The sequence below is a fragment of the Herpailurus yagouaroundi genome, unplaced genomic scaffold (genome assembly GCF_014898765.1).
Source record: "Herpailurus yagouaroundi ecotype Mexico unplaced genomic scaffold, PumYag 210, whole genome shotgun sequence".
NCBI lineage: Eukaryota > Metazoa > Chordata > Mammalia > Carnivora > Felidae > Herpailurus > Herpailurus yagouaroundi.
Genome location: NW_024412441.1, coordinates 4,970,657 through 4,994,549, shown reverse-complemented (window position 1 = coordinate 4,994,549; position 23,893 = coordinate 4,970,657). Strand labels below are relative to the sequence as shown.

General features: G+C 39.7%; 1 long non-coding RNA gene across 3 annotated transcripts in view; it reads left to right on the top strand.

Moving 5' to 3' along the window:
- Positions 1–23,893, top strand: part of LOC121016267 (uncharacterized) — a 37,293-nt gene that overhangs the window by 12,060 nt on the left and 1,340 nt on the right. For 2 of the 3 annotated variants that reach the window (XR_005784194.1, XR_005784193.1), the window contains exon 3: positions 17,382–17,535. The exons of the other annotated variant lie outside the window; for it this stretch is intronic. This is a non-coding gene — a long non-coding RNA (uncharacterized LOC121016267). The remainder of the gene's footprint in view (positions 1–17,381; positions 17,536–23,893) is intronic. 3 annotated transcript variants of the gene reach the window in all.

Sequence of the window (23,893 nt, the reverse complement as noted above, 5' to 3'; positions counted from 1 at the left end):
TTTCTTTTTGTTTTTTTTTTCATTTAGTTTATTATTTTTTTTAAATTTACATCCAAATTAGTTAGCATATAGTGCAACAGTGATTTCAGGAGTGGATTCTTTCATGCCTCTTACCCATTTAGCCCATCCCCCCTCCCACAACCCCTCCAGTAGCCCTCAGTTTGTTCTCCATATTTATGAGTCTCTTATGTTTTGTCCCTCTCCCTGTTTTTATATTATTTTTGTTTCCCTTCCCATAAGTTCATCTGTTTTGTATCTTAAATTCCTCATATGAGTGAAGTCATATGATATTTGTCTTTCTCTGACAGACTATATATATATGTACCACCTCTTGTTTATCCATTTATCCATCGATGGGCATTTGGGCTCTTTCCATACTTTGGCTATTGTTGATAGTGCTGCCATAAACATTGGGGTGCATGTGCTCCTTTCAAACAACATACCTGTATCCCTTGGATAAATACCTAGTAGTGCAACTGCTGGGTCATAGGGTAGTTCTATTTTAATTTTTGAGGGGCCTCCATACTGTTTTCCAGAGTGGCTGCAACCAGTCTGCATTCCCACCAGCAGTACAAAAGAGATCCTCTTTTTACACATCCTTGCCAACATCTGTTGTTGCCTGAGGTGTGAGGTGATATCTCATTGTGGTTTTGATTTGTATTTCCCTGATGATGAGTGATGTTGAACATTTTTTCATGTGTCAGTTGGCCATCTGGACGTCTTCTTTGGAGAAGTGTCTGTTCATGTCTTTTGCCCATTTCTTCACTGGATTATTTGTTTTTTGGGTGTTGAGCTCGATAAGTTCTTTATAGATTTTGGATACTAACACTTAATCTGATATGTCATTTGCAAGAATCTTCTCCCATTCCATTGGTTGCCTTTTAGTTTTGCTGATTGTTTCCTTCGCTGTGCAGAAGCTTTTTATTTTGATGAGGTCCCAATAGTTCATTTTTGCTTTTGTTTCCCTTGCCTCGGGAGATGTGTTGAGTAAGAAGTTGCTGTGGCCAAGGTAAAAGAGGTTTTTGCCTGTTTTCTCCTCGAGGATTTTGATGGCTTCCTGTCTTACATTTAGGTCTCATATTCATTTTGAGTTTATTTTTGTGTATGATAAAAGAAAGTGGTCTAGGTTCAATCTTCCGCATGTCGCTGTCCAGTTTTCCCAGCACCACTTGCTGAAGAGACTGTCTTTATTCCATTGGATATTCATTCCTGCTTTGTCAAAGATTAGTTGGTGCTTTGTCAAAGATTAGTTGGCCATACGTTTGTGGGTCAATTTCTGGGTTCTCTATTCTGTTCCATTGATCTGACTGTCTGGTTTTGTGCCAGTACCATACTGTCTTGATGATTACAGCTTTGTAATACAGCTTCAAGTCTGGGATTGTGATGCCTCCTACTTTGATTTTCTTTTTCAAGGTTACTTTGGCTATCTGGGGTCTTTTCTGGTTCCATACAAATGTTAGGATTGTTTGTTCTAGCTCTGTGAAGAATGCTGGTGTTATTTTGACAGGTATTGCATTGAATATGTAGATTGCTTTGGGTAGTATCGACATTTTAACAGTATTTGTTCTTCCTATCCAGGAGCATGGAATCTTTTTCCATTTTTTGGTGTCTTCTTCAATTTCTTTCATAAGCTTTCTATAGTTTTCAGGGTATAGACTTTTCACCTCTTTGGTTAGATTTATTCTTAGGTATTTTATGGTTTTTGGTGCAGTTGTAAATGAGATCAATTCCTTGATTTCTCTGTTGCTTCATTGTTGGTGTATAGGGATGCAACTGATTTCTGTGCATTGATTTTATGTCCTGTGACTTTGCTGAATTAATGAATCAGTTCTAACAGTTTTTTGGTGGAATCTCTTGGGTTTTCCATATTGAGTATGATGTCATCTGCAAAGAGTGAAAGTTTGACCTCCTCCTGGCCAATTTGGATGCCTTTTATTTCTTTGTGTTGTCTGATTGCAGAGGCTAAGACTTCCAATACTATGTTGAATAACAGTCTTGTTCTTGACCTTAGGTGGAAAGTTTCAGTTTTTTCCCCATTGAGGATGATATTAGTGTTGAGTATTTCATATATGGCTTTTATGATCCTTCTATCCCTACTTTCTTAAGGGTTTTTATCAAGAAAGGATGCTGTATTTTGTCAAATGCTTTCTCTGCATCTATTGAGAGGATCATATGGTTCTTGTCCTTTCTTTTATTGATGTGATGAATCACATTGATTGTTTTGTGGATATTGAACCAGCCCTGCATCCCAGGTATAAACCCCACTTGGTCATGGTGAATAATTTTTTTAATGTTGTTGGATCTTGTTGGCTCATATCTTGTTGAGGATTTTTGCATCCATGTTCATCAGGGAAATTGCTCTATCGTTCTCCTTTTTAGTGGGGTCTCCTTCTGGTTTTGAAATCAAGGTAATCCTGGCTTCATAGAAAGAGTTTGGAGGTTTTCCTTCCATTTCCATTTTTTGGAACAGCTTCAAGAGAATAGGTGTTAACACTTCCTTAAATGTTTGGTAGAATTCCCCTGGAAAGTCACCTGACCCTGGACTCTTGTTTTTTGGGAAATTTTTTATTACTAAATTGATTTCTTCACTGGTTATGGATCTGTTCAAATTTTCTATTTCTTCCTGTTTCAGTTTTGGTAGTGTATATGTGTCTAGGAATTTGTCCATTTCTTCCAGATTGCCCATTTTATTGGCATATAATTGCTCATAATATCCTCTTATTATTGTTTTTATTTCTGTGGTGTTGTTTGTGATCTCTCTTTTCATTCTTGATTCTACTTATTTGGGTCCTTTCCTTTTCCTTTTTTTTTTTTTTTTTTTTTTTTTTTTTTTTTTTTTAAAATTTTTTTTTTTTTTGGAAAAGAGAGAAAGAGCATGAATGGGGGAGGGGCAGAGAGAGAGGGAGACACAGAATCGGAAACAGGCTCCAGGCTCCGAGCCATCAGCTCAGAGCCCGACACGGGGCTCGAACTCACGGACCGCGAGATCGTGACCTGGCTGAAGTCGGATGCTTAACCGACTGCGCCACCCAGGCGCCCCTCCTTTTCCTTTTTTATCAAACTGGCTAGTGGTTTATCAATTTTGTTAATTCTTTCAAAGAACCAGCTTCTGGTTTCATTGATCTGTTTTTCATTTTTTTTGGTTTCGATAACATTGATTTCTGCTCTAATCTTTATTATTTCCTATCTTTGCTGTTTTTGGGTTTTATTTGCTGTTCTTTTTCAAGCTCTTTAAGGTGTAAGGTTAGGTTGTGTGTCTGAGACCTTTCTTCCTCCTTTAGGAAGGCCTGGATTGCTATATACTTCCCTCTTATAACTGCCTTTGCTGAATCCCAGAAGTTTTGGGCTGTGGTGTTATCATTTTCATTGGCTTCAATGTACTTTTTAATTTCTTCTTTAACTTCTTGGTTAGCCCATCCTTTCTTTAGTACGATGTTCTTTAGTCTCCAAGTATTTGTTATCTTTACGAATTTTTTCTTGTGGTTGATTTTGAGTTTCATAGTGTTGTGGTCTAAAAATATGCACGGTATGATCTCGATCTTTTTGTACTTGTTGAGGGCTGATTTGTGTCCCAGTATATGGTCTATTCTGGAGAACGTTCCATGTGCACTGGAGAAGAATGTATATTCTGCTGCTTTAGGATGAAATGTTCTGAATACATCTGTTAAGTCCATCTTGTCTGTGTCACTCAAAGCCATTGTTTCCTTGTTGATTTTCTGTTTAGATGATCTGTCCATTTCTGTAAGTGGGGTGTTGAAGTCCCCTCCTATTATGGTATTATCAGTGAGGTTTTTATGTTTGTGATTAATTGATCTATATATTTGGGTGCTCCGCATTTGGAGCATAAATTTTTACAATTGTTAGGTCTTCTTGGTGGATAGACCCTTTCATTATGATATAATGCCCTTCTTCATCTCTTGTTGCAGTCTTTATTTTAAATTCTATATTGTCTGATATAAGTATGGCTATTCTGGCTTTCTTTTGTTGACCATTAGCATGATAGATCGTTCTCCATCCCCTTACTTTCAATCTGAGGGTATCTTTAGGTCTAAAGTTGGTCTCTTGTAAACAGCATATAGATGGATCTTGTTTTCTTATTTATTCTGTTACACTATGTCTTTTGATTGGAGCATTTAGTCTATTGACATTTAGAGTTAAGTGCTGAAAGATATGAGTTTATTGCCATTATGTTTCTTGTAGAGTTGGAGTTTCTGGTGGTGTTCTCTGGTCCTTTCTAGTCTTTGTTTAGTCTTTGTTGCTTTTGGTCTTTTTTTTTTTTTTTTTCGTCTTTTTTCCCCTCAGAGAGTCCCTCTTAAAAGTTCTTGCAGAGCTGGTTTAGTGGTCACAAACTCCTTTATTTTTGTTTGTCTAGGAAACTTTTAATCTCTCTTTCTATTTTGAATGACAGCCTTGCTGGATAAAGAATTCTTGGCTGCATATTTTTCCGATTCAACACATTGACTATATCCTGCCACTCCTTTCTGGCTGCAAAGTTTCTGTGGATAGGTCTGCTGTGAATCTGATCTGTCTTCCCTTGTAGGTTAAGGACTTTTTTTCCCTTGCTGCTTTCATGATTCTTTCCTTGCCTGACTATTTTGTGATTTGACTATGATATGCTTTGTTGATGGTTGATTTTTGTTGAACCTTATGGGAGGCTTCTGTGCTTCCTGGATTTTGAAGTCCGTGCCTTTCCCCAGGTTAGGAAAGTTTTCCCCTATAATTTGCTCACATAACCCTTCTACCCCTTTTTCTCTCTCTTCCTCTTCTGGGACCCCTATGATTCTGATGTTGTTCCTTTTTAATGAGTCACTGACTTCTCTAATTCTTAAATCGTGTTCTTTTGCCTTAGTATCCCTCTTTTTTTTATGTTTCATTATTCTCCATAAGTTTGTCCTGTATATCGCTGATTTGCTTCTCTGCCTCATCCATTCTTGCCACTGTGGCGTACATTTGAGATTGCAGTTTAGTTATAGCATTTTTATTTCATCCTGACTAGACTTTACTTCTTTTATCTCTGCAGAAAGAGATTCTAATCTATTTTTGACCCCAGCTAGTATTTTTATTATCGTGATTCTAAATTCTGGTTCAGACATCTTGTTTGTGTCTGTGTTGATTAAGTCCCTGGATGTCTTCTTTCTTTTGGGGTAAATTCCTGCTGAGTTCTGTGGTTCAGGTTGTGCAGATTGTTGTGTTAATCCTCAAATCAGTTTTCTAGGTGTGCAGGATGGTTTAGTGTTGATCTGGCTGTATTTCATGGACACGAGATGCAAAAAAAACTTCCATGCTGTTCTGCCATCTTGGCTCCTCTCCCCTATAATTTTTTTTTATTTTTAAGTTTATTTATTTATTTTGAGAGAGAGGGAGAGTGAGCATGAGTAGGGGAGAGGCAGTGAGAGAGGGAGTGAGGGAATCCCATAGCAGGCTCTCAGCTGTCAGCTCAGAGCCAACTTGGGGCTCAGTCTCATGAACCATGAGATCATGACCTGAATTGAAATCAAGAGTCAGATGCTTAGCCGACTGAGCCACCCAGGCACCCCTGGCCTATATAATTTCTAAACTCTTGCAGTAATTCTGTAATTCTGTAATTTCTGTAATTCTATAACTGTTCACAAACTTAGGGTGCAGATAAGGCACATCTTTTTATATTTTTAATGATTACCATAATACCTCTTATCTCTCATTATTTTCCAGCTTTATTGAGACATAATTGACATATAACATTGTGTAAGTTTAAGATATACAACTTGTTTATTTGACATACTTACTGTTCTCAAACAATTACCACTAGAGCATTAGCTAACACTGCCATCACCTCATATACTTTCTTTTCTTTTTCTTTTTCAATTTTTTAAACGTTTTATTTATTTCTGAGAGACAGAGAGAGATAGAGCACAAGTGGGGGAGGGGCAGAGAGAGAGGGAGACATAGAATCCAAAGCAGGTTCCAGGCTCTGAGCTGTCAGCACAGAGCCTGATGTGGGGCTCAAACCCATGAACCGTGAGATCATGACCTCAGCTGAAGTTGGACGCTTAACAAACTGAGCGACCCAGGCACCCCTGCTATTTATTTTTTGTGATGAGAACATTTAATATCTACTCCCTTAGCAGCCTTCAAGTATATAACACTATATGGTTAACTGTAACCACCACACTGTACATTAGGTCCTTTATTGTCAAGAGTTTGGTATGTCTTCCTTGATACTTCCCCTCTTCCTGAAATACCCAATAACTAGGAAGGCTAGTTCCAATAGAACATTCTGCCATGAACGTAACCACATGTGGCTATTGAACATTTGAAATGTGGCTCATCGAAATTAAAAACTCAACTTTTAATTTTAATTAATTTGGATTCAAATTTGAACAGCTACAATGTTTCATCCAACCTCTGTACCCAAGTGGAATATCACTGGACTCAGTAACCACAGTAGCTGATGCTTCCCATCACCAACTAGGTTGCTTAGTGAAGTTCAGTGCTGCATTGCCTTCTTATGGTTGCTGGTCACTTGCTGTGAAGGGAGATATAATAGAACCCTGTTTTCCTACTGCAGATCTTGGAGGGTATGATCCTACTCCCTCAGGCTAACCTTGGCTACACTGATCATGGTTGGACTCCAAGGCTGGTAGTATTCTTATTCATGTTTCTGTGCAAATCTACCACCCAGGACTCGAAGCAACCAAGTCATCAACAGAGGTGATTCAGTTGTTTATCATCTCATGGACCCAGAATTACAGACCCTTCTTTGTCTAGGTATCCATCACTTAGAGGCAGATGGATTTCCCTTTTGAATCCTCAGAAGAACAAAAGACTTGTCTTTGGATTTCTCCAAACATAGACCTTTCAACAAGGATTCAGCTATCAGGAGTTTATTTAGGAGGTGATGAGGCAATATCAGGAAGGGGTCGAGAAGTAAAATAGGGAGGTGAAGAAAGCTGGTGAAGGATAACGTATCAGTTTCCCCAGGCACCTGAAGCTCAACCCTCCTCGGGAACTCTAGATGGTAGTGTAAAACATGGTTCAGAGTTATCTCAGCTCAACGAATAAAATGGTTTGTATCCATCCACTCCCCACTGGTCATTTGCTGAGGCCTTCTCCTGCAGGCATGACCTCCCAGCACTCTCAGCATGCTCTGAGGGTAGCAGAGTGTGTTCCCACTGCCAGAAGAAAGACTTTAGGCAGAGTTACGATAATTTGCAGTAAGAAGTCACTGGAATGTAGGGTCGCCTGAGTGGCTCAGTCAGTTAAGCATCTGACTTTGGCTCAGGTCATGATCTTGCAGTTCACGAGTTTGAGCCCCATGTAGGGCTCTGTGCTGACAGCTCAGAGCCTGGATTCTGCTTTGGATTCTGTGTCTTCTTCTCTCCCTCTGCTCCTCCCCTGATCACTCTCTGTTTCTCTCTCAAAAATAGTAAATAAACATTTTTTTAAAAAAGTCATTGGAGCATAGAGGTGAATAAGGGGTGACGGTACATGCTCCAGGGTCCTGGACAATGGAGTCCTGATACTTCCTTCTATAAAGACTGGCTGCCTTAACTGGTTCTGGGGTGCTCGCACCTCCTTTCTATGGATGGCACCCCCAGAAGTGTCTCACAAGAGAAACAGAATCTGCTTATAATTGTAAAATGGGGAATCATCTCTGATAAGCTACCCCATTTCAACTTAATTTGTCTGTTAGGTAATATACTGACCATTCAATAAAAACATCAAATAAAACTTGTATGTGGTCTGAAAAGCACAATAAAAATTAAATTGAAACCACTATAGGTTCTTTTTTTTTTTTCCATTTTTATGAATTTAATCCTATAGAAATACTCAAACAAATCTACATGAAATTTTCTTTTTTTTATATATATATATGAAATCTATTGTCAAATTGGTTTCCATACAACACCCAGTGCTCATCCCAAAAGGTGCCCTCCTCAATACCCATCACCCACCCTCTCCTCCCTCCCACCCCCCATCAACCCTTAGTTTGTTCTCAGTTCTCAACAGTCTCTTATGCTTTGGCTCTCTCCCACTCTAACCTCTTTTTTTTTTTTTTTCCTTCCCCTCCCCCATGGGTTCCTGTTAAGTTTCTCAGGATCCACATAAGAGTGAAACCATATGGTATCTGTCTTTCTCTGTATGGCTTATTTCACTTAGCTTCACACTCTCCAGTTCCATCCACGTTGCTACAAAAGGCCATATTTCATTTTTTCTCATTGCCACGTAGTATTCCATTGTGTATATAAACCACAATTTCTTTATCCATTCATCGGTTGATGGACATTTAGGCTCTTTCCATAATTTGGCTATTGTTGAGAGTGCTGCTATGAACATTGGGGTACAAGTGCCCCTATGCATCAGTACTCCTGTGTCCCTTGGATAAATTCCTAGCAGTGCTATTGCTGGGGAAACCACTATAGGTTCTAACAGTAGCACCAGCTTTGTGTAAAGGAAAGGGGTTTAGAATTTGAAGATTCTTACAATTTCCAACTTTAAATGCACACATTTTCATAAATACTTGCCTTCTCCAGTTTCAGTAGAAATGAGCAGTATTTTGCTGGCAGAAGGGGAATGGGATATATGAGGTCCCATGTGCACAAAGTGAAAAAAACAATTTTTGAAAGATAAATCTGTTCTTAAATAAAGTCAGGTAGAATTTAGTGATATGAGAGTCACTCTGGAGGTGAGTCAGTGTTCCTTCATGGGAAAAGCTTTTAGCTTTGTTTAATATGGATCATTTTAGAAAGCTTATTGGTGACGATATCTCTTATCACTACTTCCCAAGACCTGGAATAAAAGGATTTTTGAGTTTACATTTAATTGCAAATTTAATTTAGTCTATATGCAAAGATTTATAATCTCTCCAGATAGGTGAGGTATCAATAATAGAGGGGCTGCTGGGCAGTCTGCCACTTCTCATTGAATATTCAGTGTGTGACATGCAGATTTATCTTATAAATATCACTGCTTATAGCCTTGTAAATTCAGAGATACATCATCTATAGTTCAGCTTTGAATGTAGAGCAAATGAAGGAAGAATGGATTTTTTAAATGAAAAGATCAAAAGGATAATTAATATTTCATAATCCTAATTACATTTTCCACTGCACATTGATTTTTGATGCTACTTGGGGTGTAAGGTGTGATTATTGCTTTCACAGATAAATCAGATAATCTGGTCACAAACCCAAATGTAAAAAAGGTAATGTGAACATCTTGTTTGTCTTGAGAAATTAGTCATTAAGTTCCTCAATTAGCTCTGTGCTTATTCTGGGGAAATTGCATTACACAAGTGAAGAAGATTGTAAACTTTTAGAATAAGAAGCAAGTCATTAAGCATGTTAGGTTGGAGCCCGTTGGTGACAAATGTATGAAGTGGTAGGTTGTGGGGGGGAAGAGGAACCCTGACCCGAGGAGCATGGAATAAATCCTGTGCATTTACAGGCAAGATAGGATTTAACAGATCACCTGGTACAGTAGATTGGTCAGTGCTTCTGTGCTAGTGAACACCTGATCCTTGAGGCCAGCCAGAATTACCTCTGCAAATTTACCCACTGATCCAGTAGAGGTGAGCTACATACACCAACCAGGGCTAGAGGGAATTTCCCAGGACTATATGCTTTTGATCATGATGCACTTTCCCTTTGGCCTCATTGTTCTATCCTGAAGCATTGGCTTTAAGACTATAAGACTTTAATTCCTACTTCTGAGCAACTCTTAGATTTAGCTCACTTAACCCACTTTCTGAAATCTCAACTCTTTCTCTACTTTACCCTTGCTTGCTCCAGTGACTCTCTGCATCATCTGAAAAGTCCCTGCTTCATTCTCTATTCTGGTGACTTAGCTAATCTCCAGCTGGGTTACCTCCCGACATTTTGGGGGTTGAGGTAGGATTTGGGGGAGAAAGGGAAGGAGAAATGCAGATCACAAACTCTTGGAAGGTGACTAGAACTTCACATTCTGCACCTGCTGCAGAGTGTGCTAGGATCAGAGATGGCAAGACAAGATGGGGACCAATGTGGGAATCTTGGAGACTTAGACAGGAGTAAGAGACCCAGTTCTAATTTACAGGCAGAGATTGAATTTTATGTAAATTAGAATATGCTAGGTCGCACTGTAATAGCACACAGCCCGGAATAAGTGTTTTGATATCTAGAAGTTTACTTATACAACCTATCTAGTGTGGTGAGGTGTAATGATCTGCTTCACACAGTCACTCAGGAACCCAGGCTCACCAGGGCTCTGCTATTTTAGTATCTGCAACATCTGAGTGGTGTAGACTTTGTACTCCACAACAGGAGAAATAAGACCAGAGACTCTGGCATAGCCTTTATCTGCCTCAGTGTGAAAGTGATATTTGTCACTTTTGGTCACATTTTACTTGCTAGAACTAGTCAGAGTGCCCTGCAATTTTAGGGGCATCAGGAAACATAGAAGAGTAATAGCATAGAAGAGTAATAGTAATGGTCTGGGAGGAAATACCAGGAACTCAGCTAGCTGAGTTCTCAACCTGACCGCGAGGATGGCCCAGGTCAGTACTGACATGCAGGATCTGAAAGTAACTTTCTTTTCTTTTTTTTTTTTTTAAGTTTTATTTTGTTTATTTTTTTTAATGTTAATTTATTTTTGAAAGAGAGAGAGATAGAGACAAAGGGAGGGAAAAACAGATAGAGAGGGAGACAGAGGATCTGAAGTGGGAACTGCACTGACAGCAGAGAGTCTGATGAGGGAGGGGCTCGAACTCACAAACCACAAGATCATGACCTGGGCTAAAGTCGGATGTCATTCGTTTAACCGACTGAGCCACCCAGGCACCCCTGAAAGTAACTTTCAAATGTCGTTTTTGCACATTACTATGAAGGCAGTGTAATAAGTGATTCCTGAATGTATAGAGAATGCATGTGCCTGTAAAAGCCACATGCATTCTTGTGTGATGTTTTAAACCAGTCAAACATCATCTCAGGAGGACATGTGCCATCTTCTGGGAATCACTTGGTTGAGAGAGTCACTTCTCCTTCTCAGTTGTATGCTTCACATATAAAATGGTGCTAAGTTTTGATGAATTCTTGCTACCATTTATACATTAAGTACTTTGTGTGCATGGTTTAGAGTACTTTATGTAATCTTCTCTGTAAGCATAGAAGATGATTAGCAATCTCCCTTTACAGGCAAGACTACTGACTTTCAGAGAGGTTAAAGTTGAAGAGCTAGTATGTGGCAGAGTTGGAATTCAAATCGAGGTCTCATCTCACTCCAGTGTTTCATATCTAACTGCTAAAATTGAATAGAATATAATGTGTCTGGCATTAACTATGAGCTCAAGAATGTTAATTTTTTTTCCTTTTCTCTTTCCTTTCCTCCTCATCCTGGGACTCTAGACAAATAACTCTTTACTTGTTAGGAATTTCTCTTTTGAGAACAGCCAGAAATGTACTGACACTGTGATTTCTCGAGCTGAGCAAGTGATGGGAGGGAGAGCTGGTGGTAGAGATGATTGGGCACATGCTCTTGCTTCTGTTCCTCCCCCCACTTGGGGGCTGGGAGAGATAGGTGGAGGAGGGGGCCAGAAAGAGTCCTTTGCCTCTTTACTTCCTCAAAACTAAAAGTAAAAGCAGCAGTCCTCGCCCCTTCCTTCTCCCATTTTGTAGTATTTCTGTCCTTTAGTGCTGTTTTAGTTATTTGTTTGCAGCTGGAGAAAGTGATTCACTTGGTAATAGAAACATTTCTCCTCTTTAAGCAGAGGAAGCTCTACCAATTGCCGCTATTCTCAGCAATGAAGTCATTTTGACATTCTTAAAAATATGTAGCTCCATCAGCCAGGGTCTGGCGTGTATCCTAAGAGCTACGTTCCTTGGGCAGTGGGGTTCGAGGGTTGGAGGTGGGAGGATGTGGTTCTATCTCTTGAAAACAAGACTCTCTCTGTGTGTTTTTAAAGTTAGAGGCAAACAGGAGATGCCTCTTTATGGAACCCAGCATGGAGCCTGGGGATATGTCTTTTCCTTTATCTCATTCTATAAATAAACTGGATGACTTCCAGGCAAAAAGTAATGTGGGGCACGACTCTTAGTGTCTCCTATAGTGAATTACTCTGAAAATTCCGGATGCTGCTTGGTATGAGTTTCAGAGCCTCACAGAGTATTTTGAGTCTTCAAGCTTGATACTTTGTCTTCTTCATCTAGTTTTCACTTAAAAAAAATCAAAAGACTCAGAGAATTATTTAGAATCTTTCTGTAATCAAATGCTGACCAATAATCCACATCAGCGAAATGTACTGCTGATTTGCTTATTGCTTATGGTGTGATGGGTGGTAGGCTATTTTCTTGGTAATTCAGAGGATAGTGATGATTCACTATCACTAGTCCAACAAGACCAAATTCTTAAAGTTTACATTCTGCTCCGACTTAATAACAGTAACATTCTATTACTGACTTAATAACTGAGGTGTAACCCTAAGAAGTGCCTACCTGCTGGTAGGAAACCAACCAATTTGTTAGTTTTTAGAATTTGGGCCTCAAAGATGGTTTTGGAGGGGCGCCTGGGTGGCTCAGTCTGTTAAGCGTCGGACTTCAGCTCAGGTCACGATTTCATGGTCCGTGAGTTCGAGCCCCGCGTTGGGCTCTGGGCTGATGGCTCAGAGCCTGGAGCCTGTTTCCGATTCTGTGTCTCCCTCTCTCCCTGCCCCTCCCCATTCATGCTCTGTCTCTCTCTGTCTCAAAAATAAATAAAAACGTTAAAAAAATTTTTTTTAAAAAGATGATTTTGGAGACTCACATCTTTTCTGTTCCTGCAAACTGCTCTTGAGGGTGAGGACACCTTAAATTTTTTAAATTTATTTTGAGAGAGACACAGACAGTGTGAGTTGGGGAGGGGTAGAGAGGGAGGGAGAGAGAGAGAATCCCAAGCAGCCTCTGCACTGTCAGGACACAGCCCGGTGCGGGACTCGAACTCACGAAAATGTGAGATCATGACCTGAGCCGAAACTGAGAGTCGGACACTCAACTTACTGAGCCATCCAGGCACCCTGAGGGTGAGGACACCGTAAATCAGGATGGCCAGACTTTGACCATGGTGCACTGAGCCTTCAAAGAGAGGATATATTACGTCTCCCAGGCAGCTTAAAGGTTTAGAAAATCATTCTCCTCCACCTGCTTTGTATATGATGGGGTGAGGCAGTATCGAGAATATGACTTTATTGGGGGAATAGGCAACTAGCCTGAATAGCTAATCTGATAAATCTACAGAAGACCACAGGGGAACTTGTTATGCGAAAATAGAGGAAGAATAAATGAACTCTGCAGAAATTGGTTTTCTATCAAATTTCCTTTTAGCCTTACAGGAAAATCTTCCCCTCTTTCTTCTGAATCTTTATGCTCCTATTATCAAAACCATATAGTTGGCAGTGGTACTTGTTACATTCTGTTCCTATTGTGAGTGGGATTTTCATGTGTAAGAATCTCCTATCTCAACTGGATGGGACATTCCTCAAGGCAAGGGACTCAGCTTTCTAATCCTTTGTGTCCTTGCATCTTCCAGCTTTGAACTTCATACATAATGATGCCTAATGCACTAATCATTATTATGAATTATACATTGTTATTATGGATTATGATTATGATAATTGTTATGACTCATTATTTGTACTTGATGAAAATTCAGTCGAAGTTAAAAGTACACAAGATACTTTCTTTCCCATGGATTTGTTTAGAGTCAAGACAAGTTTATCTTGACTTGGGACCCAAAGCTCCTGTGTAGGGAACTTTCTTTATAGAAGGCTTATATTTAGAATGCAGTTTATTTAACTCAGTGAGAATTTACTCAGCTTCTGCCATGTGGAGGTTTATAGACTATAGAAAAGAAATAAGATAGTATCCAAGCACTCAATGAGTTTATAGTCTAATACATGAATGGCAAACAGATAATATATATATCTATTGATGGTGGCTGCTTGGATTGTTGACAAGGATTATAAAGTTTGGTCTAGGTTCAGTAGGACTGAATACTGTAATCAAGTAGTAATCCACCATTTATTTAGGAATGGAGAATGGTAGCACAATGCCATATATTTGCAATCACCAATTTGCAAAATGGATTCAAAGTCTAGATAGTAGAAGAAGCTTATATATTTAGTAGAATCCAATCAGTTAATACCTTAATCAGATCTGTTTGTATACACAGCACCAATAAAATATATAAATTACGTGAAATAATTATTTATTAGTATGCTTCGGTCACCATAACAAAATGCCATAAACTAGATGGCTTAACCAACAGACATTTATTATCTTATAGTTCTGGAGGTTAGAAGTCCAAGATCAAAGTTCCGGCCAGTTCAATTCTTACAGGGCTCTTTTTCTGGTTTATAGACAGCTGCCTTTTGTATGAATATGACTTCTTTTTTTGTGTTATGGAGGAGAAAGAGTGATAAGGCCCTATGGGATCAGGGTCTCAGCCTTATAACCTCATTTAACCTTAATTAATTCCTCGGTGGCCCCATTGCCAAATATAGGAATCCCCAGCTGTCCAAAAGTAGAGTGTTCCTATCCTGAAGTGGCATAAATCCAAGACTATTGCCTGCTGTTGGAAAGTTCTTGTTACATCACTTCACTTTTACAAAAGACCTACATTATTGCCTGTCTTAACTAAGTGAAAAAAATCTGATGAGGGTTTTCACTGTTACTAAAAAAGCAGTTACTGTAGTATTGTAGGTCTTTCATAAAAGAAAAGTGGTATAACAACTTTCAAATAGTGGGGTATACTCGTATTGCTGCATTGGGGGTTAGGGCTTCAACATATGAATTTGGGAGAACACATTCAGTTCATAACAGTATGTCATATAAGAGATTTAGGTCTCAGATTTGGAGAAGTGGATATCATAGGAGCTACAGATCTACACATGGTTACTATTTTTGAAAAAGCATGACTTAAAAATTGATTTCTTAATGTTTTTCACATTAGTTGCATTTATGAGTTTTAAACATATCTGACCTTATAGGCTGTTCATTGTAACTCAAGCAATCTATATAACACAACTTAGTAGTCCAAAGGAACAGGTGGTCGAAGGATTTGCAAATGCAAATTAACAAAAACTCATGTACTTTTCTAAACCTTAGTGACACCTTAAAATAATAACCAGACATTACAAAATATTATCCTCCAAATGATGTTAACTGCAAACTTTTTGCCTTGGAATATGACACCTTTCCTCTACCAACATGCTTTGCTTTTGTATTGATGTGTGCTTAGTAGACTGAAAAGATCACATTTTTTTGTATTGCTATATCCATAAAGTAGAATTAAAAAATATGATTTCTTAAGGTAACATCTACTCTCAGTAAAATTTAAATCTGGATCCAGGCTAGTTTTTGTTTTGTGGGTGAAGTTTTTTTTTCCCTCAAGAAGATTCAGTTATTGATGTGACAAATTACTGGAACTAGCTATTATCTCAAGAAAAATAGAGAATATATTGGTGTTGGATTTTGACCCCATCCAGCTCTTGTTTATCCCTCTATCTCTTCAAGGTTTTATATTTCAGAGTAAAAAAAATGTTTAAATGACATTTATTCTTGATTAGTAAAGTAAAAGCCAAACTGGGTTTTAATATAACTCTTAGCTTCATATGGGTCATAATGCCTTGTCATTTTTTTTTTTGTCCTGACATGACTGAACTGTACAACAATCACACTGATGATAAGATTGATTCCCTTGATTTTAATCACAAACAGAACCTTCATAAAATGTTTAATGAATTCTTGGTTCCAATTTAGAAAATTGACAAGAATATTGTGTTTATCCACAGTCCTATCTCAAAATGGTTTTCTCTTTAATTATTAACGTGGGAATAATGCAGTAGCTCAGGGTGACACAGTGAAGTATGACTGAGTAATGATTGAAGTGCACACATGAAAAAGACCTGCCAATTCTGTAAATAGGAAAGCATACAATTTAAAAAATTCAGTGTGGAAAAATCCTTTCATGCCTTTGAGATATAGTATAACAGATGGAATTATAATCTGATATATTCATTGATGTTTGTTATTATAGTATTTTCCAATTAAAATACATACCCACTAGAGATAAGAACAAAAAAATATAAAAACCATATATAATTTCACCACTCAATGTTCATTCAATTAATATATTAATAAAGAGATACCTGCCATGAACATTTTATGTACATCTTTCCTATTTTCAAAATTGGAATTTTATGGCATATTCTAGAAGGCTGTATTTGCTTAATAATCTATTACAAAAATTTTCTTATTATTACATTTTTTAAATTTTTATTTTGAGAGAGAAAGGGAGCATGAGTGAGGGAGGGGCAGAGAGAGAGAGAAAGAGAGAGAGAGAGAGAGAGAATCCCAACCAGGCTCCATGCTTTCAGCACAGAGCCCAATGAAGGGCTCGATCTTATGAACCATGAGATCATGACCTGAGCAGAAATCAAGAGTCAGTTGCTTAACCAGCTGAGCCACCCATGTTCCCCCTTATTGTTACATTTTAACTATATACAACTCTATCGAATAGGTAATATAATAATTTATTTACCCAGTCCCCTACTGCTGAACATGTATGTTATTTGCAATTTTCTGTTATTTTAAGTAATATTGCCTCAAACATCAGCTCATAGAAGCTCATTGTACATAAGTTACTTTTCTTATGATAAATTCCTGAAAGTGGAAGTTGTGGGTTAAAGGCTATAAATATATTTTTGGATCTCAATAACAATTGCTTTTCAGAAAGATGTACCATTTTACATTCCTATCAGTAACTTTAAAGTGCCCCTATCTCCACACCTTTGCTAACACAGAGGGTTACAATTTTTTCTGTTTGTTCATTTGTTAGACAAGGCATGCTATATTATTGTCTTCTACTTATAGACTTAACTCGGGACTGAGATCAGAAAATAGAATATGGAAGGATAGAAGGAAGCCTTGTCCATTTGTCTTATGGCTCTAAAGATGAATTTTAGATTGGTGCCTTTTCATTAGTCTATTCAACAAATGTTTTCTTTGCGTGCCCCTTCAAGAAAGGAAAATGAGATATAAAATTTGTATTTGACAACCTAGTAATATTCCTCACTTGATGGCACATTAGCACCATGGTCCATCCTAGGATGCTCTCTTGTTTTCTCATTTCCCCTCCTTTCATCTGGATCCCCACTCTTTTCCCCTGCTCTTCCATAAGCAACTATTCTAGTATGTTTAACATACATATTGTATATGCATGTTGCTTGAAGGATATATAGTGTTTTGTGGTTTTGAGAATATGTGTTTTTAACTTACATAAATTGCATTCCTAACTGTTGTGTTATCTTACATTCTCCACTCCTAAACATTACACTAAAAACAAACTCTATCCTTGTGTTGCAATCATGTTTATATTTTTGCCTGTAATTGCAGCAAAAGATTCCATAGTGTCTACCTGAGGTCCAGAATAGAAGGAACTTGTGCTCACTTCCAGAGAAGAATATCAAATGCTCATTTATGTGTTGTTATTTCTTGAACAAAGGACATCACGATCACTTATGTGGCTACATACATCTACAATCCATCTGTAAGTTTCTGAAAGGGCTGCAAGAACTCTTAGAATGCTTACATTGATAGCACCCCCTTAGAATATCAGCATTCCTGGGAAGAGTAAGATTGTTCTGTCCATCCTGCACACACACCCAATGGGGCATGGGCAGCATCCATTGACTTTAGGTGGGGGAAGATGGAGTCATATTGGGGTTTGCCTCTCCAACCCTCCATGGGGCACTGCAGCTAGGAACACAAGGCTAACCTCACGTCTTGTATCCTCAGCATCATTCACAATGACTGGCACATAGGAGGCACTTAAAAAATATTTGTTGAATGAATGAATGAAACGGATCAATCTAGGATGAATCTTAGGCCAATAAGATAAGGAGACAAAAGTCCTTACTGCTCAAGCAATGCAGGATTTCCAAGGAAAGAGCTCATAGTTCATGACATAGAATTTATCCATGTCTTGTTCTCCTTTCCTTCGTGAGCATGTAGAGTACTACACCTCCTAGCCCTCTTGTAATGAGGTAAAACTGTTGGAGTAACTGAAACTGATGAACAATGCAGGAAACTGGTATGTGCCATTCCTACTTCCAGGCACATTAGAGCCAGTGTGTCACTTCCAAGTTCTCTCCTCTCTTCCCTGGTCTAGGAGGTCACATGTTCCAGATAGTGCAGCTACAAGGTAGCAAAACATTAAACAGCCTTGGACCCCAGGGGTAATGTGGGGAGAGACTGCCCGCCTCCCTGTCTTTGCCAATCCACATGGTGAGGGGGTTCGGAAGTGTTGGAGAGAGGGTGTTACATTTTAAGCAGTGTGACCAGGAGGCCCTTATGGTGATGTTGAAGTTGAGACTTGAAAGCCTGAAGAGCGAGGGAGTGAGACACCCAGGACAGATGAGCAGAGGGAGCAGCGAATGCAAAGGCCCGAAGGTGGGACTGAGTTTGGTGCTTTAAAAGAAGTGGGACAGAGTCAGTGAGGCTGGAGCAGAGTGAACAAAGGGGAAAGTAACAGAGACAAGGCAAGACTGGCAACCAGAGGCTGGGAGAACAGATTCTAAGGCCCAGATAGGTCATTTTAATGACTCTGGCTTTCATTTTGAGTGACCTGGGGGCATTAGAGCTCTGCATATTGGAGTGATATGATGTGATTTATATCTAGGCTGTGTTGAGAATAGACCAAGAGGGGCAAAGGGAAGAGGCAGGCTGTGCAGTTAGGAGGCTATGGCAATAATCTAGGCAAGGGGCATTGGTGGCTTGGGTTAGGGTGATAACAGGAGTGATGTGAAGCAGCCACATTCTGGGTTTATTTTGAAGGCAGAGCCATTAGAATTACAGATGATTAGAGGAGGGGTGTGGGAGAAAAAGTCAAGGATGAATCTTTTGGCTTGTGTAGCTGGGAGAATGGAGCTGCCATTTGCTAAGATAGGGAGTCTGTGGGGAGAGTGAGGCTGGGAGTCTGTCAGGAGTTCAGGTCCAGACAGGTGAGGTTGGTGGTAGCCATTGGACACACAAGTGTGCATGAAGAGAGGCATGCCAGCCTAAGTGGCAAGGCGGCTAGGCTGGTGAGGAGGACAGGGATGGTGACACTCTTTACCTAGGAGACTGAGGTCCAAGCTCTCCAAGTGGAGACCTGAATCCTAAGGGTACTCAGGAGCCCCGTCCATGATTTCTGTTGGGCAGGCTGGCCTGGAACCAAGTTTCCCAACCACGGCGATTAAGCTGAGCTTCTCTAAGACTAGCTGTTGATGTAGCAGCACATACATCTCCATATGACAGTGATCCACTTGGCAGTCAGAAGGCCAGAATTTTATACTCTGAGCCTAGAAAATCACCTGAAAGCACCATTCTCAAAGCTTCTGCCTCCTTGGGTCTGCATTCATTTCCAGGTTTTCAGATCTCGGGGGTGGACACTGACAATATATTTGCAGGTAAAGCAATTTCTTCTTATTCTTCCAGCATAAAAAATTGCATTTCCACATCAGAGTCATGTTCTAAACCTGTTACCATAGCAAGAACTGTATTTCCCAGCTTTCCCTGGTGGCATTGTTTATATTTCTTAGCCAACAACATCTAAACCTTTTTTTTTACTCACTTGGAACTGCCATGTATTCCAACCCTTTGCTTCATGAAACATTTATATATTGTACGTGTGAGCCTTAAATGGGGAATTTTACATGCCACCCCCTTCTTTTTGGAGACACGATAAAGGTAGGTTTTGTGTGTTTTCCGAAGCTGGTCCTATATCATGGTTCTCCACGCACTGAGCATTCCACTCCTAATTGTTGCACATGCATTGAAACTTGACAGCAGCCTGTCCAAGGCTGGTAAACAATGATTCACTCCATATGCTACAGTTCTGTACAAGTGCCATTTCTGGGACTCAGTACTCATCGAATGCTTTGTCAGTTGTTATTTCTGTTTATCTCCTTGTTCATTTACATGGTTCCTTACTTTGTGGGCTTATTTTGTGTTTTCTTAGTCCTCTTCCTGCTGTTTTAGATTTCCTCTGTTCTCTCATTCCTTGCTGAGGGAAAGCTGAAAGTGTTGCCCAGATACGCCAGTCTTGAGGGATGCTTTGCTTCTCTCAATGAAAGGAAGGGTTCAATGTTGTATCCTTGACCTATGGAAGTCATGTAACTCAGAGGCTTGTGTGGGTGATCCCAGGTAAAAAAGAGAGGCTGTGTTCAAACAAACTGTAACATAAAATACTCTTAGTGGGTTTATTATATGGAGCCCAAAACATGATCAGTCCAGAAACTCTGTTGGGATTGAAGGAACCACAAAGGCGGGACTACAATGTCCCTGATTCTGGAGAAGAGGTCATTTCTTACAGCAGTCCTTAACATGGAGGGCAGGGTCACCGTGTGTTTGTTAATGTAGATTGTATTCTACACCAGTGTGCCCAGGTGATGGGCAGATGGGGACTGGAATGCAGCCTGTGGTCCACCATGCACCCTACTTGTGATAGTTAATGTTATATGTCAATTTGACTGGGTCATTGTGTCCCAATATTTGGCCACACATTGTTCTCAGTGTGTCTGTGAGGGTGTTTATTGATGAAATTAATATTTGAAACCGTAGACTGAGTAGAGCAGATTGCACTCCTTCATGTGGGTGACCCTCATCCAGTCCACTGAAGGCCTGACTAGAATAAAAAGTGGAGTAAGGGAGACTTTGCTCTCTGCCTGACTGGGACAGGTCTTGAGCTGGGACATTGGTCTTCTGCTTTTGGACTTGGATTCAGACTGAATCCTACACTGTCAGCTTTCCCGAGTCTCCATTTTGCTGACTGTAGATCTTGGGACCTCTCAGCCTCCATAACTGTATGGCTAATTCCTTATGTTACATACAAGATGAGATACACTACTTAAAATACCACTCAAGAAAGGGGTGCCTTTTGCTAATTCACATGCAGTTTTCCAGTGGCTCTGGTAATGGGCATGGGGTTGGGTAAGGAGAGGTGGGAAGGGGGCTGAAAGGCATAATTTGAAAAATGCCCCATCCATTTCCATGTAGCTTAGAGTTGGCTGTGCTGTAAAGCTCCTGGTCTCAGCATGAATTTTAGAATACGGGTGATTCTTCCTGAGGAATAGAAGCAATTAAGGGCTTTAGTTTCTCTGCTACATTAGTGGTGAACCCTGAGGATGCCTTTGCTTGCTGGAGGGAGATTTAGCAAAACAGAGATGAGTAGTATCCACAGAAATTACTCAAACTTTGCATTTTGGTTATGCAATTTACACTTTTCAAAACAAGCTCCTCTCATTGTTTTAATATAAAAAAGGATGACTGATGCTTGTTATCATTCTCATTTTAAAGGTGTGCAAACAGAGCTGCAGAACGGACAACTGGATGTCCCTGTGGCTAGGTGGTGGCTAGAGGTGAGGTTTGTCCTCTAGCTGAGCAGCTGTCCAGGCTCCTGCACTCTTTCTAGCCTTCCATGCGGGTCTGATGGAACTCTCAGAACATTAGTGAATTCTTTCTAAGCATTTCACTAAAAAAAAAAAAAAAAAAATAGAACGGTATAATCGGGAACATACTTTCCTTAAAGAACAAATACTAGAGATCCCTCCTGGTACAGATTTCTTTATTTTTTTTAATTTCATGAGAAAATGGCCATATTTATTTGGGCTGAATTATATATTTTAATCTAATTTTCTACTTTCATTGTCCAAAGTCTCTTCTAATTGCTGTACAGTCAAGAACCCACACATATACAAATGCACACACACTCACATCACACACATGTATCTCGGGTTTTGTTCAGTAATTTTCTAAAAAAGCTCTCAAACTGCACGTTCTCAGGACACTGTGGTATTACACAGATAAAGGCAGTAGAGGCTAAATATGAGGTCATGTTGGTAGTACCTGACATATTGCCCTCAAAATAAGAATTATTGCTGGTGATTATCTGTGGGGCAAGAGGTGGGGAGAGGGGAAAGAGTACCAGTGATATTATGATACACTTGAGAGTTTCTTCTGCCCTAGGGAGAAGATGAAAGTCAATGAACTAGAGAACCAATGTTTTGTTTTTGTTTTGTTTTTCAGCTGCTACCCAAATTGGTTTCATGATTTCTCATACTTTTATGTAACCTTGCCTCTGGGGCATTTAATACACATTAAAGCAACACAGTCAGCCACAACCTCAACTCTGGACAGACTAGCTCATGGGAATAGACATTATGTTTATAAGAATGAATAACAGATTCCTAAACCATTTTCTAAAATTTTTGATCTTCATATTCACACATCATCCTAGGAGGGTTGGCTCAGGTTCTAGGCCAAGAGTATTAAAGAGAAAATGGCAGAGGCAGATCTCAGTCAACCCGTCAGACTTACCTTTACCTGATGCTACTGCCTACCAAAAACCAAATTCTAGTTCCCAAGGCTGCACTCTGTGAGGAAAAAAAGGAGTTTAGTGAACACTCCTTGACCCCAGTTAGCTCATACCCTCCTCAAGGAAACAAGACTTTCAGGAATGCAAGAGTGATAAGCCCCATTTCCCTGGCTCACACTCTACTTAGACATGATTGTATATGGCCACAATGGAATTTCCTCTAAGCTAGTAATTCCTAAATTCTAGTCCACCAAACTCCTATTTGCCATTGGTGTAAGCCAGTGCTCCTCAAAATTTGATGTTCTTATCAGTTGCCCAGAGATCATCAACAGGCAGATTCCCATTCAGTAGTTCTGGAGTGGGGATGGGGCTTCTCCGTGTCCAGCAAGGTCTTCCATGAGGCTGCTGCTGTTGGTCCACAGAACACATTATGAATAGTGAAGGCCCAGAGTGAAGTTCATTCATCAGGTGCTCATTCCTTCTCTGCTCTTTCTGCTGATGCCACCACCACCATGCAGCTGGAATGCCCTACTGCTGCCCATCTGTTGCTGAAAGAGTGTTTAAGACTGTTCTTCCATCATGCAAGCCTGCTTAGAGTTCATCTGGTCAAACTTAGGCGTTCTTGCTTCCAGTTCTTTTACAAGCCCCCAAAGGATGTATGTCACTTTCAGTTTCCAAGGAACTTGGAATGAGCTTTCCAGAACACACACTTCCTCCACTTCCCTGAATATTCTCCCCAAACTGTGTCAAACACAGTGTATAGAAGGTAACATTAGCCTTTTAATCGAATTCATGGCTTCTCATGGACAGACAAGTGGTTTCGATGCAAATAGGAATATAGGATGCTCTCAAGCATCTCAGAGACCCTGAGATGAGTGTGTGAATGAGCTTGTTGCCAAGACTCTCACTGCAAAGAGATCAAATAGAAATGGTGTGAGGGAGGCAGGCACAGGGGTCTGTTCCACATGCTGTTGTACTGACTGATCGCATCAGAATCAGCCGAGAAGCAACCTTCAAACGCACATTTCCAAGGCCTCGTCCCTGGTGAAATGAATTAGCATTCCTGGGGGGAACTGTACTGTTACAAAGCACAGAGCAGTTAGTGGCTTGCTGTGCTGATGAACAAATATTAAACATCTGCCCGTTATCCAGTCACAGAGTTGCTGAGTATCTTTCAGGTCAGGTGCAACACACACAGTTCCTTCCTTCATTCCTCTCCCAGCTCAAAGTAGAAAGTAAACAAACTAGAAATAACTGCAAAGGATGAAAGTATTATGAGAGTGGTGAACTCATGATGAAGGAGTAGGTCCTTTATTTATTTATTTATTTATTTATTTATTTAATTTTTTTTTAGGAGTAGGTCCTTTAGATGACCTGATTAGTGATGGTGTCTCTGGGGCAGTGACATTAGGCTGTGACTTGGAGGGATAGGAATTACCCAGCATCATAGTGGTGCTCCAGCAGAGAGCATTATATGTGAACATTCCCCTGGGAAAGAGCCTGCTTTATGAACATCTGTAGATGCTCCCAGACAAACCAAAGAAACAATTAC